Consider the following 15,098-nt stretch of genomic DNA (forward strand, 5'->3'; position numbering starts at 1 on the left):
GTGCCACTTTGTGCATCTGGCTTTACATACATACTGGGAAACAGAATCCAGGCTGGCAGACTTTACAAACAAGTGCCTTTCACCACTGAGCCATCTCCTCAGCCCTTTAGTTAATTCATTAAGTCATGTTACCTCCTTGCTTAAAACTTCCAGCTTGGGGGCTTCCACAGGTGGCTTAGCAGTTAAGCGCTTGCCTGTGAAGCCTAAGGACCCCGGCTTGAGGCTCAAGTTCCCCAGCACCCACGTTAGCCAGATGCACAAGGGGGCACGTGCATCTGGAGTTCGTTTGCAGTGGCTGGAGGCTCTGGCGCGCCCATTCTCTGTCTCTCTCTCTCTCTCTCTCTCTCTCTCTGTCTGCCACTCTCAAATAAATACATAAAAATAAAACAAACAAACAAACAAACAAAAACAACTTCCAGCTTGGAAGAGAATCCAAATTCTCCCCCACGGCCCATGAGCTGCCAGCAGATCTGGCTCCACTACCCCTGGCATCCTATCTGCTCTCTCTCCCTTCCCGGCATCTCTGCCTGCCCGAGGCTCCACGCGGTTTCCTTTCTTTGGGAACTCCTTCCCACAGGTATTTTTCCACCCCCTCCCATGGCTCTGCTGAATACGAACTCCTCAGAGAGACCTTCCCCAGCTTCATTCTCCCCGATGGCACTCATGACTAAGTGACCTGATACAGCGTACAGAACAGACAGTCCACGTGGCAGGAGCTGTGACTGCCACGCAGAGGAAGTGCCTGCCACGTATACAGGGCAAGGGTCAGGGTTTTCAGCCCACTCGCTGGGAGAGAGAGCGATTCACGGTGATTATTTTCTACCTTATCCACCCGACTCTATGATTCATGAGTTTAGGGACCACTGACAGACCCAGCCTGAGACTGCTGCCCATCACAGCAATGGTTGAATAGATGAATGAATAAACCCAAGAGATGAACATTCAGTCACGAAATTTCCATTGCACTGAACTTGAAGTTGTACCTTGACTCGAAACTGTCTTTGTGTCATCTTTCAAGTCACCTGCTCATTTGGCTCCCGAGTAGAGCAGCTCCAGTCCAGAATGTTTAATTTAGCCTTGGGTGCTTTAAGACTATTCACCCTGAGATCTCCCTGCAGCCTGCTGCGCTGGGTTAGAGAAGTGGCGGGAGGAAGCGCTTCAGGGGTGAGGCTGCAAGCATATGCTGCCTTAGAGTAACACCACGTGAGGCTTCCCTCAGGGTTCCGAGAAAACTACCTTGAGGTGCTACTACTAGGAGCCAGAAAGATCTTCCTGCCACACCTCCCCAACAGACTGTAGGAACGATCCCTGAACGCACAGCAAGGCCTTCCTCGGATCCACAGTGCTGGTGCAAGCGCTGGGAGGGTTCTCCATGTGTCCTGTCAGGGCCCGTCCAACAAGCCTCGTTTTTACAAGTGAGGGAAATGGAACACAGAAGCTGAGTGGCAAGCCCATTGTCACACCAAAAATAGGTAACACCTGGTACTTTGAAATCAGGCCTCTGCAGCCTCCCACGCCATCCTTTCCCCACTTGGCGTTCTAGGAGCACTACTCAGAGGCAGGAGAGTAAACCCCGTGCAGGGGGGGCGAGGCAAGCCGTGCCAACCTCAACCAGGAAGAACGACATGGACACACGTGGCCGGGTTCTTCTCTAAAACGTCTCACAGACAGGCACAGATACTGAAGAGAGACGCGCTGATGACCTTTCCACAAATACTGACGGAGTGTCAATTCTGTTATGGTTCCCAGATAGATCGCATTGAATATTTATGATAATCAAAATCGATGTTAGGAAGTATGAATGCATTTGAGCTGTTGATATGAACAGAATGGAGTAAACTCCATGTATGACTGATTCCTCTCACTGCTGTGAACAAATACCTGACCAGAAATCAACGTAAGGAAGGAAACGGTTTATCTAGGCTTATACTTGGGGGGGTGGGTATGTCCCATTGCAGCAGGGACCGCATGGAAAGGCAGCTTGTGACACTTCAGATAGAGGCAGGAAGGGAGAGAGCGGCCTGGGCTATAGATCCTCAAGGCCTGCACCCCTGCACCCCCACCCCACTGACACTTTCTTCCAGCAAGGCTTCACCTCCTAAAAGTGCCACAACATTTCTATACAGCTCCATGGCTGAGGACAGTTTTAAAATATATGAGCTTATGGGAAATATTTTCCATTCGAACACTACTCTAAAGCAGAAACACCTGAGAATTCCCTCCCCTTTGACTTCAAGCAATCCCAGTTTTTTTTTCCAGTTTTTATTTATTTATTTGAGAGAGAGAGAGAAAGAGAGAAGAGGTAGAGACAGAGAGAGGGAAAGAGAGACTGGGCGTGCCAGGACCTTCAGCCACTGCAAATGAACTCCAGACGCATGTGCCGCTTTGTGCGTCTGGCGTATGTGGGTCCTGGGGAATCAAGCCTGTGCCCTTTGGCTTTGCAGGCAAGCACCTTAACCACTAAGCCATCTCTTCAGCCCCATTACAGTTGTTTTAAATATTTTATTTTTAATTATTTATTAATTTGAGAGAGAAGATGGGTACACCAGGGCCTCCAGCCACTGCAAATGACCTCCAGATGCATGCGCCCCCTTGTGCATCTGGCTTATGGGTGTCCTGGGGAGTCAAACCTGGGTCCTTTGGCTTTGTAGGCAAACGCCTTAACTGCTAAGCCATCTCTCCAGCCCCCCATTCCAGTTATTTTAAAGATAGAACACGGTGAGGCTTCAGACGATTGTACACAGACTGTGATGGATATCTCCAGTTGTCAACTTGATAGGATTTAGGATCACCATGGAGACAAATCTCTTGGCATGTATGTTAGGAATTTTCCAGATTTGGCTAACTGAGACAAGAAGATTCACTCTAACTGTGGGTGGCCCCATTCCAAGAGCTGGGGTGCTGGGCTGAATAAGGGGGAGGAGGAGGCTGAGTAGCAGTGCTCCTCACTCTCTGCTTCCAGGCTGTGGATTGAATGGGACCAGCTGCTTCCTGCTCCCACCACCATGCCTTCCCCACCATGAGCACTGTGTGCACCCCCCCTCCGAACCGTAAGCCAAAATGAACTCTTCCTCCTTGAATTGCTTTTGTCAGGTATTAGTCACAGCAACAAGGAAGCAACACATAGACTTTCTTTTTAAAATTTTTTTTGTGTGTGTATTTTATTTATTTATTTAAGAGCGACAGACAGACAAAGAGGCAGATACAGAGAGAGAGACAATGGGCACACCAGGGGCTCCAGCCATGGCAAATGAACTCCAGACACGTGCGCCCCCTTGTGCATCTGGCTAATGTGGGACCTGGGGAATCGAGCCTCGAACCAGGGTCCTTAGGCTTCACAGGCAAGCGCTCAACCACTAAGCCATCTCTCCAGCCCCACATAGACTTTTTTCAGGCTGAGGCAGTTATCGCAAACATTGTTGAAGTTCAGGTACAAAAAAAAAGCTATGGACGATGCATTTATTTGGTGACTAAAATATTTTCAAAGGTTTTATTTTTTTGGCTATACATGCTTTTCATTCCACTATGGCTTTTCAACCTGAGGAATAAGTAAAATCAGCCTTGTTGTGCCCTGGCTCCTTCTCATTTACTCTTGCTTGATAAATAATTAAGAAATCCGGGACTGAAGGGATGACTTAGTGGCTAAGACGTTTGCCTACAAAGACAAAGAACCCATGTTCAATTCTCTAGGACCCACGTTGGGCAGATGCACAAAGGAGGCACATGTCTGGAGTTTGTTTGCAGTGGCTGGAGGCCCTGACATGCCCATTCTCTCTCTTTCTCTCCCTCTTTCTGTCTCAAATAAATACATATAAATAAATACGATTAAATTAAAAAAAGAAATCTGGGGCTTGGGGAATGGCTCAACACGGGTAAAGCGCTGGACTTGCTGACTTAGTCTAGCTAAATCCATGAGCTCAGGATTCAATGAGAGATCCCGTCTCAAAAACAAAGAGAGAGAGTAATTGGGGAAGACACCTGACCTCAACCTAAGCCTCCCATGCACACAAATGCACGCACACACGTGCATGCATGTACCACACACCTATAAATATGCATTCACACATGAACCCATACCACATGTGCAAAAGAAGAAGAAGAAAAAGAAAGAAATCTGAGATCCAGAAGGGAAACTGAAGGCTACAAAGTTCCCATCCCTGCCACTTCCAATAACAAGGGCATGCAAGGTGGATACTCCCCCGCTGGACAGCCCACCATCAGCATCCTGGCCCTCTGTCTGCTGTTTCTCCTCGCCTACTTCCGCCCACTCCCAGGAGCTGTGCCCTCCAGCCCTGCAGAACACTGACAGCCTCTCTTTCCTGTGATAACCTTTTGCACGGTTGTTTGAAGCTGTGATGAGGATGACTGATGTTTTATTAATGTTATAGGGACCATGAAGAGAGTCAAGTGTTTGCACTGCACTCTTTAATAATTGCTTGATAGTGTTCATCTCTGGACGCATCTCCCTGCTCATCCAAGGTGCTGACATTCAACTTTTCATTAGACAGCTCCCCCAATTCGATTGGTTCCACATTTTGGAAGCCACGCTCTGGAAACACGAGCTCAATTAGAAAGACGAAGAACAGAAAGCGTGTGTAGCAAGGGCTGTTACAGCCGTCGGGGGATGTGCCAGTCACACACAAGGTCAAGGTCTCAGTCCACCCGCTGGGAAAGATGACTGATCTGAAACTCAAACCCTCAGAGAAAAAACTCTGCATCCTGAGCCTCCTCTAGAACGCTCACCCGGTCTCCTGTCCTGTCTGCTCCCCACTCACAGTGTCTCAGAGACCGACCACAGTTCCAACTACGGACTAGGTGGCCCACGAGCCCACTCGAGTCTTGGCACCATGAGAGAGCCTGGAGGTCAGGGGAGGTAAATTCGGGTCATCTCAAAGTTCTCAGCTGAAGGTTTAAAGAAATAAAACCACATTAATACGCCAAGCCATCATGAGGACCAAAACTGCAGGGATCCCCAGAACCCACATAAAAAAAGGCCTGGCATAGTGGCACATTAATGCAGTACTGGAGAGGGGAAGACAGACAAATTCCTCGGGCGGGCTGGCCAGCCAGTCTAGCCTATTTGGCAAGCTCCAGGTCAATGAGAGACTCTGTCCTCAAAACAGGTAGACAGTGCTCTTAAGGAATGACACCCAAGGCTGTCCTCTGGCCTCCACATGCACACACGTTAATGTGCACATAACCTCAGGTGCTGAAGACAAGGAGGCTTTTTTAAGGGGCTCCCTGAGTGACATGGAACAAACGCCTAACTTCTGTGAATTGCATTTTCTCAGCTATGCACTGACTGAGTGTCCTAGTTCAAGGAACTTTAGGTTCCCTCAGACCCGGTGATCTCAGCGCCTGCTCTCATCCAGACAGTAAACCACAATGACCTGAGTGAGCTGATCTCTCTCAAAATCAGTGCTCGGTTTCTAGAACAAAGAAGATCATGTAAGAAAGCAGAGGCAGGCAAGGGCACCAGCCCCAGCCCACCGTGACCCCAACCCCTGCTGCTGCCCAGGCAGGTTTAAATCCCAGCCTTCACTCGGACACAGCAGACGGCCGTGGAATGGAGTTCATTCAGCTACTCACAGGGATGTGGGTAATGTACGGAGATTAAACGTGTGTAGACTCTCCCTCAGCCAGAAGACACAAACAGCATGTCCCTTTATTCAAACGCTCTCTACTCATCAAATATAATCCACATTCACACTCCGGAGAGTGTCACCCTCTAAAGCCTGGGTGGCTAAGCTGGAAAAGCTCCGAAAATCCATGAGTCCAGCCCCCTCCCACCTCTGTGATGGACAAACAAGGGAACCGAGGCTCTGAAAGGTCTGGTGGCTTGCTCGAGGACTGGCATGGTCTTCAACCACAAAGCCTCACCTGGGATACAGTGTGGGACACACCAAAGACCCCACAAGACACAAAGGGAATCCTTTGAAGGACCTGTTCTCCTTGTCAAAGAAATCACAACAACCTGCATATAACCAATTTTTAAAAACTAAGTAGCAGAACTTTGTATTAGCAGAGGGCTGTTGGAGAGTCACAGGATGTGTATGAAATAAGGGTCAGAGTCTGTGGCCAGCAGCCTTTCCGGCCACCGTGGTCCCCATAAATACAGTCCCACTCTTACTCTGTTCGGTTGCCCCTTCAGGCAAGCATGCTTGTGCTGGGAGTCTTTCTGCACAGGCGAGTGACTTTAGGTGGAGGTAACAATCCAAATCACCCTTACACACAAACAAGAAAACCACTGTAACTGTGCCATCATAATCCAAAGAATTTCCTCCCCCAGCACCCAAGAGCTCAGACTATATCTCCAGGAGAGCGCCCCAAAGCCTTAAGGCACAGTGGTTGGGGAGTGGAAGGCCCACCCAAATTGACTTAACATGATTAAAGACAGCACTCAGAAACGCCTGCGGAAAGCTGAGTCGGGAGTCTGCCCGTCCTACCTTGCTAAGAGAGAGCACTACAGAGGGAGCACAGACAATGCAAGGAGGGGTCTGTCGGCATTGAGCCCATCTGCACCCATCCTGCCCTACTTCCCAGGGGAAAGCCTTTATCTTCAGGGAGCATCCAGCAGAAAGCTACGCCAAGAATGGGACTGTTGATAGCTCCTCATGAGCCCATTCCCCAGCCAGGGTCTGCCAGAACTCCGAGCACCATGAACCAAGCCTCGCCTTGAGGGCTTCAGCAAGCAGACCCAGAGAAGGGGACCAGCCTTCCCAGGGTCACACTGCAGGCCACGGGGCCAGTCATGGGTCTGGTTCTTCCTGCTGCCCCGTGGCTTCTTCTCACAGGCCCACTCCCTCTTGCAAATCCTCGGGCTCACCTCCTGGTTCTGAGGATCCCGCCAGGCTGAACGATGCTCAGAAGCAGGTGGCAGTTTAGCAATTCAGCGGGGAGCCGTGGAGCTGTGCCCATCCCAGGTGGCAAGGAGACTGCAGTCCTGCAAAGAGCTCTTTTCTCTCAAGAACTCTCCTCCTCCTCTTCCTCCTTCTCCCCCCCACCAGGTCCTCCTCTGTAGTACTACAGGGACATGTGCTTTGCTTGGGAGGAGAAGAGGAAGGGGAGGATGTTTATTGGAAGATAAAGGGCAACAGTGTGCTGAGCCCTGCTATATATTCACACTTAGCAACAGAAGAGAGAGAAAGAGAGAGAGAGAGAGAAAGAGAGAGAGAGAGGCTGCTACAGAATTATTAACCCCTGTGCTCCAGCTCTTGCTTCTCTCACAGTGAAGCAAGAGAAATAATACACTTAACCAATGGAGTGCCAGCCCAAGACATTACATCATCAGCCAGCACTCTCATTGGCTAATAATTCCTAGAAGGCAAAAATCCTACTTCTAAGTGCTTAACCCTTTCTCCGTCAAAGCAAAGACTATTTGGTTTATACCAGTGGTTCTCAAACTTATTTTTATCCAATGCATCCAGAGTGTTTCCTACACCTACAGACTGTCATGTTCCACTTCAAACCATCTCTGGTAACAGCCTCCAGAAGCAGTAATGGCATCTGTCTGTATTTTAAACAGTATAAAAATAAGGGGAACTGGTGTATTCAGAAACTCTTACTTGTCAAAGGAATTAACACTTTACTGAACATGTATCTCATGTTCCACATATTAGAAATCCTCTCATTCATTCCTTAATATGAGCAGTGGGGATTATTGGCCCCATTTCTCAAGTATTAAAAATGAAAGCCAGGGCTGGAGAGATGGCTTAGCAGTTAAGGCGCTTGCCTGGGAAGTCTAAGGACCCAGGTTCAACTCCCCAAAACCCACGTAAAGCCAAACGCACAAGGTGACACATACGTCTGGAGTTCACTTGCTAGTGGCTAGAGGCTCTGGCACACCCATTCTCTCTCTTTGCCTCTTTGTCTCAGATAAATAAATAAATGCATAAATAAACAATTATTTTAAAAAGTGAAGGCCTGCCATTCCAGACGCTCAGGAGACTAAGAGGAAAATCACAAGTTCGAGGCTAGCATGAGCTACACAGTGAGTTCAAGACCAACCTGAGCAACTTAGTGAGACCATTACAAAAATCAAAAGTAAAATAGGGCTAAGGAGGGGCTGGAGAGAGGGCTTAGCAGTTAAGGTGCTTGCCTGCAAAAGCTAGGAATTCATGGTCGACTCTCCAGGTCCCACATAAGCCAGACACACAATGACACAAGCGCGTAAGGTTGGCACTGGTGTCTGATTGCAGTGGCTGGAGGTCCCTGGTGCACCAATTCTCTCTCTCTCTCTCTCTCATTAAAAAAATAAGCTAAGGATATTTCTCAGTCATAGAGCACTTGCCTGTCCTGTCGTGTGTGAAGCCCTGGGGTCAATCCCCCCACTGTAGTAGCAAAACCTAGATCAGAAAAGCCAAGTTACTTGCTCAAGAAATGAAACTGGCTCTCCCTCCTTGGGAAGTTCCCACTTAAAGTTAAATCAGGCCATGTGCTTACATATTGCCTCCAAGACTACAGAATATAGAGACGGTTTTGGTGAGCTGGAAAACGCCAGTAACCAGGAATAAACTGGGGTTGCAGAGAACAGCGAGCTCTCAGGGCAGGTGTTCAGGGGCTCAGAACAACCCTTCAGCTTCTTCTGCAAATCTCTTCTCAACCATCACTTTCTCTGGGATGCCTCCTCCAAACCTGGGAGAAGTGTCCTTGCTCTGAGCTTCTAACATCCCCTGAATCTGTATTGCAGCTGCTCGTTTCCTGGGCAAACTCCATGAGATTACAGCTATGTCTATCTTTTCCGCCAACATATGCCCAGCACAGTACCTGCCATATGCAAACACTCAATCATCACTGACAGGAGGGAGGGGGAGGGCAGGGGAAGAGGTGTTTGCTGAAGCTTTAAATGGCATCATGCTAGAATTGGTGGAGGAAAGGGCTGGAAACCCGGGACCCTCACGAGTTACTTGACCTTGGGCAAGTTGACTTGGGGAAGTGGGAATGGGAGGGGGTCTTTCCTCATCTGCAAATGAGGGCAGCAGCACCTGTTTTTTGGGATTTCTTTTTCCCCTGAGGTGGGGTTTCACTCTAGCTTAGGCTGACCTGGAATTCACTCTGTAGTCTCAGGGCAGCCTCAAACTCATGGCAATCCTCCTACCTCTGCCTCCCGAGCCCTGGGATTAAAGGCATGTGCCACCACGCACGGCTCAGTAGCACCTTCTTTAAAGAGTAGCTGTGAGGGACTGGAGAGATGGCTCAGGGGTTAAGGTGCTTGCCTGCAAAGCATGAGGACCCAGGCTCAATTCCTCAGGACTCATGTAAGCCAGATGCACATACATCTGGAGTTCTTTGCAGTTTCTAGATGCCCTGGCACACCCATTCATTGTCTTTCTTTCTCTCCCTTTCTCTATTTTTGCCTCTTCCTCTCTCTCTCTCTCAAATAAATAAATGCAATATTAGAAAAAATGGGTAGCTATGAGGATCAAATTAAAGGATGACACAGGTCCTGATGTTCTTCTCAACACCCTCTGCTTGGTTGCTGACATATAAGTAGTGACAATTGTCATATGGATCTCCCCAGGCAAGATTTGCCTGCTGGACTCTAGAATCACAACCAAATATTGCTCCACATGGTTGTATGATAGGCACCTCTAAAACATTGTCTGTATTTTATCCCCCACACAGCCAGCTCCAGTCTCCTCCACTGAGAGAACACCACTGCCATCCAACTAAAATATTTTTTAAAATTCAGGTGAAATTTGTGTAACGTGAAGTTATCCTCTTTCAAGTGTATGGTTCGGTGGCATTCAGGACCTTCCTAATGTGCACAACTACCACCTCTAGCTAGTTCTAAAGCCTTTCTACCATCCCACAGGGAAAGCACTTAGCCACTGAGCTGTCATGCCCCATTCCCTGCTTGCCCTTAGCCTGCGGCAAACATTGATCTGCTTTCTGTCCCTGTGGATTTACACATTTATATATTTTATGTAAAGGTTAATCGTGCAGTATCTGATTGCTTGTGCTTGGCTTCTTTCATTTATATTTTCATATAATGCACTGTGGGTCCATTCATGCTGTAGAGCATGTATTAATATCTTTGCTCCCCTTAAGGCTCGGCAGTATTCCATTGTGTGCATCTGGCGGGTTCCATTTGTCTATTCACCCATTGACGGATATCTGGCATCTATCAATATGAAGCCAGAAGCCTGCAGTCACCTCTGATCCCTCTCTTTCCTGTGCACCTCCTACCTAGTGGATCAGCCAGTCCTGTCCTCTTCACATTCAAATATACATCTGCATATCTCAAATCCTTCTGCTTTTCCCAACATTCTCACCATCCCTCACGACAGACATCCTTCTCTCTCTCACCTAACTCCTAGTTGGTTACAAGAGTCCATCTCATTATTTCTTCTGTTTAATCTATTTTTTCACCTTATACCTGATAGAAGTCTTTTAAAGCATAAACTAAATCATCCATTCATTTAAGACATATATTACTGAGCCCCTTTCTTCATGGAGCCTGTCGTCTAGGGGGATGACAAAAACAAAACAAAACAAAAAAAAACCAACCACATAGCATTATATAAGGCCATAATGAATGTTAAAATTCTTCAATGACTTCACTGCGCTTTGGATGAAACCCAAGCTCATTGGGCCTCCAAGGCCTATCAACTTCAAACGTTATCTCGGGCTACTCCATGCAGCTCTCACGCTCCACTCCAGTTAAGATGAGCTCCATTCCTTCAACTTCTGGTCCTACAACAAGCTCTTCTTTCTGCATTTTGATCTTTGCATTGCTGGGTCTTCTTATTCCTCATGTGCCTATATAGATATCACTGCCCCAAGTGGCTTCCCTGACAATCTGAAAGAGAGAACCACCCTTTCTTTGTTCAATTCATTCATCCAAGATAAATGTGCTGAGCTGGGGACAGAGCCCAGTGGTAGGGTGCTAAGCTAGCAAGTATGACACCCTTGGGTTCAATCCCCAGTAAAACACACATACACACACACCACACACACACACACACACACACACACACACACACACTCCCTCTCTCCCTCTCTCTCTCTCTCTCTCTCTCTCTCTTTCTCTCCCTCTCTCTCTCTCTCTCTCTAATGAAGAAATCTGTACTGAACTCTCCTGGGCCCTTGGGATAAAACAATGTCACACATTCCCCGGAGCCTGTAGTCTACTGAGGTGGGCTGACATAGGGAAGAGAAAAAAAAATACACAAGTACTGAGAAGGGAGAACGAAAGGGCAGCTGTCTACTTCGTACACGATGGGTCAAAGGCCTTTCCAAGGAGGCTTCATCGATGAGGAGAAGGACACGAAGACTCACTCAGGCAAAGGTCCCTGAAATTCTGCACATCAGTCTGTACTGTCATGTGATGTCCCATCCTTCAGTGTATGCTTTTATCTTGTGGTTTTTAAAGAAAATATTGAGTGGGCGGGAGAGATAGCTTAATAGTTAAGGTGCTTGCTTGCAAAGCCTGAGTACCCGGATTCAGCTCCCCAGAACCCACGTAAGCCAGATGCACAAGATGGCACATGCACACAAGGTGATACACGCACACAAGACGGCACATGTGTCTCGAGTTCGAGTCCATTGGCTAGAGGCCCTGGTGTGCCAATTCTCTCTCTCTCTTTCACAAATAAAAATATTATTTAGTTATGTCAGTGGAGGAGTTGTGCATGCCAAGGTCTCTTGCTGCTGCACATGAAAGCCCATCCAACTTTGTATATGTGGCTAAGGAGTTGAACCCAGGTCAGTAGGCTTTGCAAGCAAGTGCCTTTAAGCACTGATCCATCTCCCCAGCCCTCAGAGTATTCGTTTGAAAAGTCAAATATGCATTGCATGTCCATAGCTCTCTTCCCTCCCCTGCTGTATGGGAGACACTCAATACAGATTGGTTAAATCAATAAGCAATGGGTTAAAGAGTGATTAATCAATCAATCCATCAACGAGAGCATGTCCTAAAGTGTAACAAATCAGAGAGTGTAAATGATTGCTGTCATTATTTTACAGCAAACATGGACGCTGTTAGGCTTGAGAAAAGAATGAATTGACTGGAAAATGAGGAGTGCTTAACTTCGGAATGTTATGGACAAGAAAGAGAAAATGCACACGTACAACAATACTCAATAGCAGGAGACCATAGCCATTGGGACTAGTATCTTAGAGGCACCACACAAAAGCTGTTTTTTTCAATTCAGCTCCAAACTTGATTTCCGGAGGCAGTCAAGGAATTTAAAGATGAGGGGGGGAAAGGAGCACTTTTTAAACATCCTTGATGCACAAAGCCCAGTCCAACACACTGATACTTCCCTTCGAAGGCGCCCTGGGCCATCTTGATCAAGTGCTGTCGGGCAACTTTCATGGCCCCTCCAAGATCACGGTACTCATTATTCCTCATGTCCAGCTGCCAGGAATGTTGGCTGTTTGCAGACCACAGGCGAGTCCCTATTCATAAACTTTCCTGTTAAAGGGACCCAAGGTTGTGCCCCTCCCTGGGAACATTCTGCGCTCACTGGCTGGTTAACATGGGCTTCAGAGGCCTCAGTGGATGCCTTGAGTCCATTTTGCACTGCCTTATGGGTCAGTGTTTGCCTATGTCCACTCCTACTTCCTCCTCTGCTTACCCATTAGACGAGTCAAACAACTTCTCAAGAATCCTTTTGCACCAAAATCTCAGAATCTCTTCTTTATTTTCCAGGAATACTAACGATGACAGGTTGGCATAATGATTTCTTTGATCCCTGAAAACACTGGCACAAGGATGGTACCGTCTACAAGGCACATAGCTAAAATGGTTCTCTGGCATCACTTCCAGTGAGCCTGGGTCTTGCTACTACACCAGGCTACACATAACCTTGCCTCCAACAGCAGCCTCTGGGCCCTGTGATATGGAAAGAGAAGCCCATGAAAAGGAAGAGGTCACACAAAGGGCCCAGAGATGAGAAAGAAAGCAGAGGCACCCTCCCTAGTCCTCCAGGGCCGGTCCCTGAAGACTAGATGCAGGTCACAGCCTCCGGAAGCAGTATAACAATGATACGCAGGTTGCAGACGCCAGCACCATGCAGCAGCATCTCCCAGCCTGAATCCATGCCCAGAATCCAGGGAGCAGGGCGCCTGGCCAGCCAGCCTTAAGGGACCAGAGTATTTTCAGCCAAATTGCCTAAAACACCAGCTTTAACAACTGACCAGCTTCCTATGCCAGCTCCCATCATGTCCACAGAGTTGCCAAAGTGGCCCAATGACCCACTGTAATTCTCCCCCAGCAGCCGTCATCTCAGGGCTAACTTCGGAATATTCTAAGGCTGCCCTCCTAACCAAATTCCTCCCCACAAGACCTGGTCCTACTTGGTTACCTGTTGTTTAGCTGAGGTCTGACTTTTTACTTCTTGGGAAAAATCTACCTGGGATTCTTGCTGTTTCTGCAGCCTCCACCTCCACATTGTTTTTTTCTTTCAGTCTGGCAACTCCTCCCATTGCCCCAAGTCTGCACTGAATAGTCACCTCGTCTGGGAAGCCTTCCTGGCTGCATCTTGATCCACCTACCTCGTGTTTCTGCATTACCCCACACAGCCATCCTAAACTCCCCCAATTCCCTTCACGCCATGAGGGGCCCTGCACAGTGCCTGACACTCAGTAGGAGACAAGTAAGTTGGAGGAGGCACAGAATCCGTGCGAATCTCAGCTTGGCCGGGGGAAAAATGCTCTGAGGGTTCTTCCTTGCGTCCCAGGGTAGCTGGAACTAGGGAACAGCACGACCCAACCTGAGTCCCCAAGGCAACAACAGGTCGCCAGGGCTCTGCGGACCCAAGGCAGGTGCTGAAGCCGACGCGGAGCCGCGGCTGAAGGGGGCTCCCGGCTCCCCGAAAGCCCTTCCCCGGTGCTGGGTGGACACCGGTTTAGCAGCCGGCAGGCCCACACGCCCACAGGTCCGTTGGGGGTTCGAAGCCCGGGCCGGGCGGTCGGCAAGGCGGCATCCCACAAGCACAGAGCCCCGGAGATCCCAGGGCCACTGCTCGGCGCCCGGATGCAGCGGCAGCTCCGGCCCCGGATTGTAGGTTGGGGGTGTCTCCCTACGGCCAGAAACCCCACGAAGTCTACCTGGCTGCGGCGCGCGGCTTACCGTGTCGGTGCCCGGTGCCCTGCGGGTGCCCAGGCGGACGGACGGTCCCGGGCGCTCAGCCTCTGCCCCGCACCGCACAGCCGCGCAACCACCCGCTCGGCGACCCGGCCTTCCCGCGCGGCGCCGCCCATTGGCTGGGACTGCGAGGCCCCGCCCCCAGGCCCGAGGCCACGCCCCAGGCCACGCCCATTTCCTCCCTCTCCCCCCCCCCCCCCCCGCCCGCGGAGTTCTCCTGGGGAAAGGCGGGGAAACTTGCTGCGGCGGCTCTTGGGCGCTCATCCGCCTCCGGCAGTCCTGGGAGGCGATCTTTCTCCATCCATCCATCCCCCCGGGAGGGTGAGAAGCCCCAGGGGGAGTGCGAACAGTGCACTTGGAAGCCAGCGTTGCAAGGTCAGCCGACCTTCTGGGGCCTAAAGAGGCGCTTCTGAGAGACCGCGAGCAGCCATCTATCTATCAGCAAATGTCCCAGGCTGGGTGCTGCATGCGAGAGCGAAGGGGTAACCAGGGATCAAGGCGACGGGGATCGAGCGTGAGGGTAGCTTACGGACAAATATGCAAAGACAATGTAGGCTTGTCAGCTGGGGAGAAGTGTAGGAATAACAAAAGAGAGATGCCACAACTATGCCAGGATTGATTCTGGAAGGGCCGTGGGGGGGGGGGGGGCGGGAGGAGATAGGAATGAAGGCTGGAAGATGAACCCAATTCCAGGTCCGGAGAAAAGCGGTGGTGACGGATAGAGTAGAAGCCTCCTGGTTTGTGAGCCTGGAATTGGAAACCCAGACCAGCAGAAAGCGGGCTGAGGCCGGAGAGGAAAGTGTAGGCCCTAGGAAGGGGGGTAGAGCTTCCATTTAGGGCGTCTGGAGGGGTTACAGCTCTGTCTGTACCTGGAGGCTACTGTGGGGTGCCAGGCACGAGATCTGATTTGTACCAGGGTGAGGGCAGCAAGGGGAGGGGAGGTGGACCGAGGGAAGCGCAGTTTTACAGTCGCATGGATAGCCTGCTGGATGGTGGACTAAAGAAG

At 49.6% G+C, this 15,098-nt stretch overlaps 1 protein-coding gene across 2 annotated transcripts in view; it reads right to left on the reverse strand.

Moving 5' to 3' along the window:
- The window catches only part of Syn3 (synapsin III), a 525,100-nt gene extending 510,907 nt beyond the window's left edge, over positions 1–14,193 (reverse strand). Inside the window, exon 1 of one of the 2 annotated variants that reach the window (XM_045152296.1) lies at positions 14,078–14,193. The gene's annotated coding sequence lies outside the window, so the exon portion shown is untranslated. Of the gene's footprint in view, positions 1–6,826; positions 7,213–14,077 lie in introns of those variants that run through there. The other variant, XM_004650254.2, reaches the window with a different exon arrangement.
- Between the last annotated feature and the right edge of the window lie 905 nt (positions 14,194–15,098).

The sequence above is a fragment of the Jaculus jaculus genome, chromosome 6, assembly GCF_020740685.1.
Source record: "Jaculus jaculus isolate mJacJac1 chromosome 6, mJacJac1.mat.Y.cur, whole genome shotgun sequence".
Lineage (NCBI taxonomy): Eukaryota > Metazoa > Chordata > Mammalia > Rodentia > Dipodidae > Jaculus > Jaculus jaculus.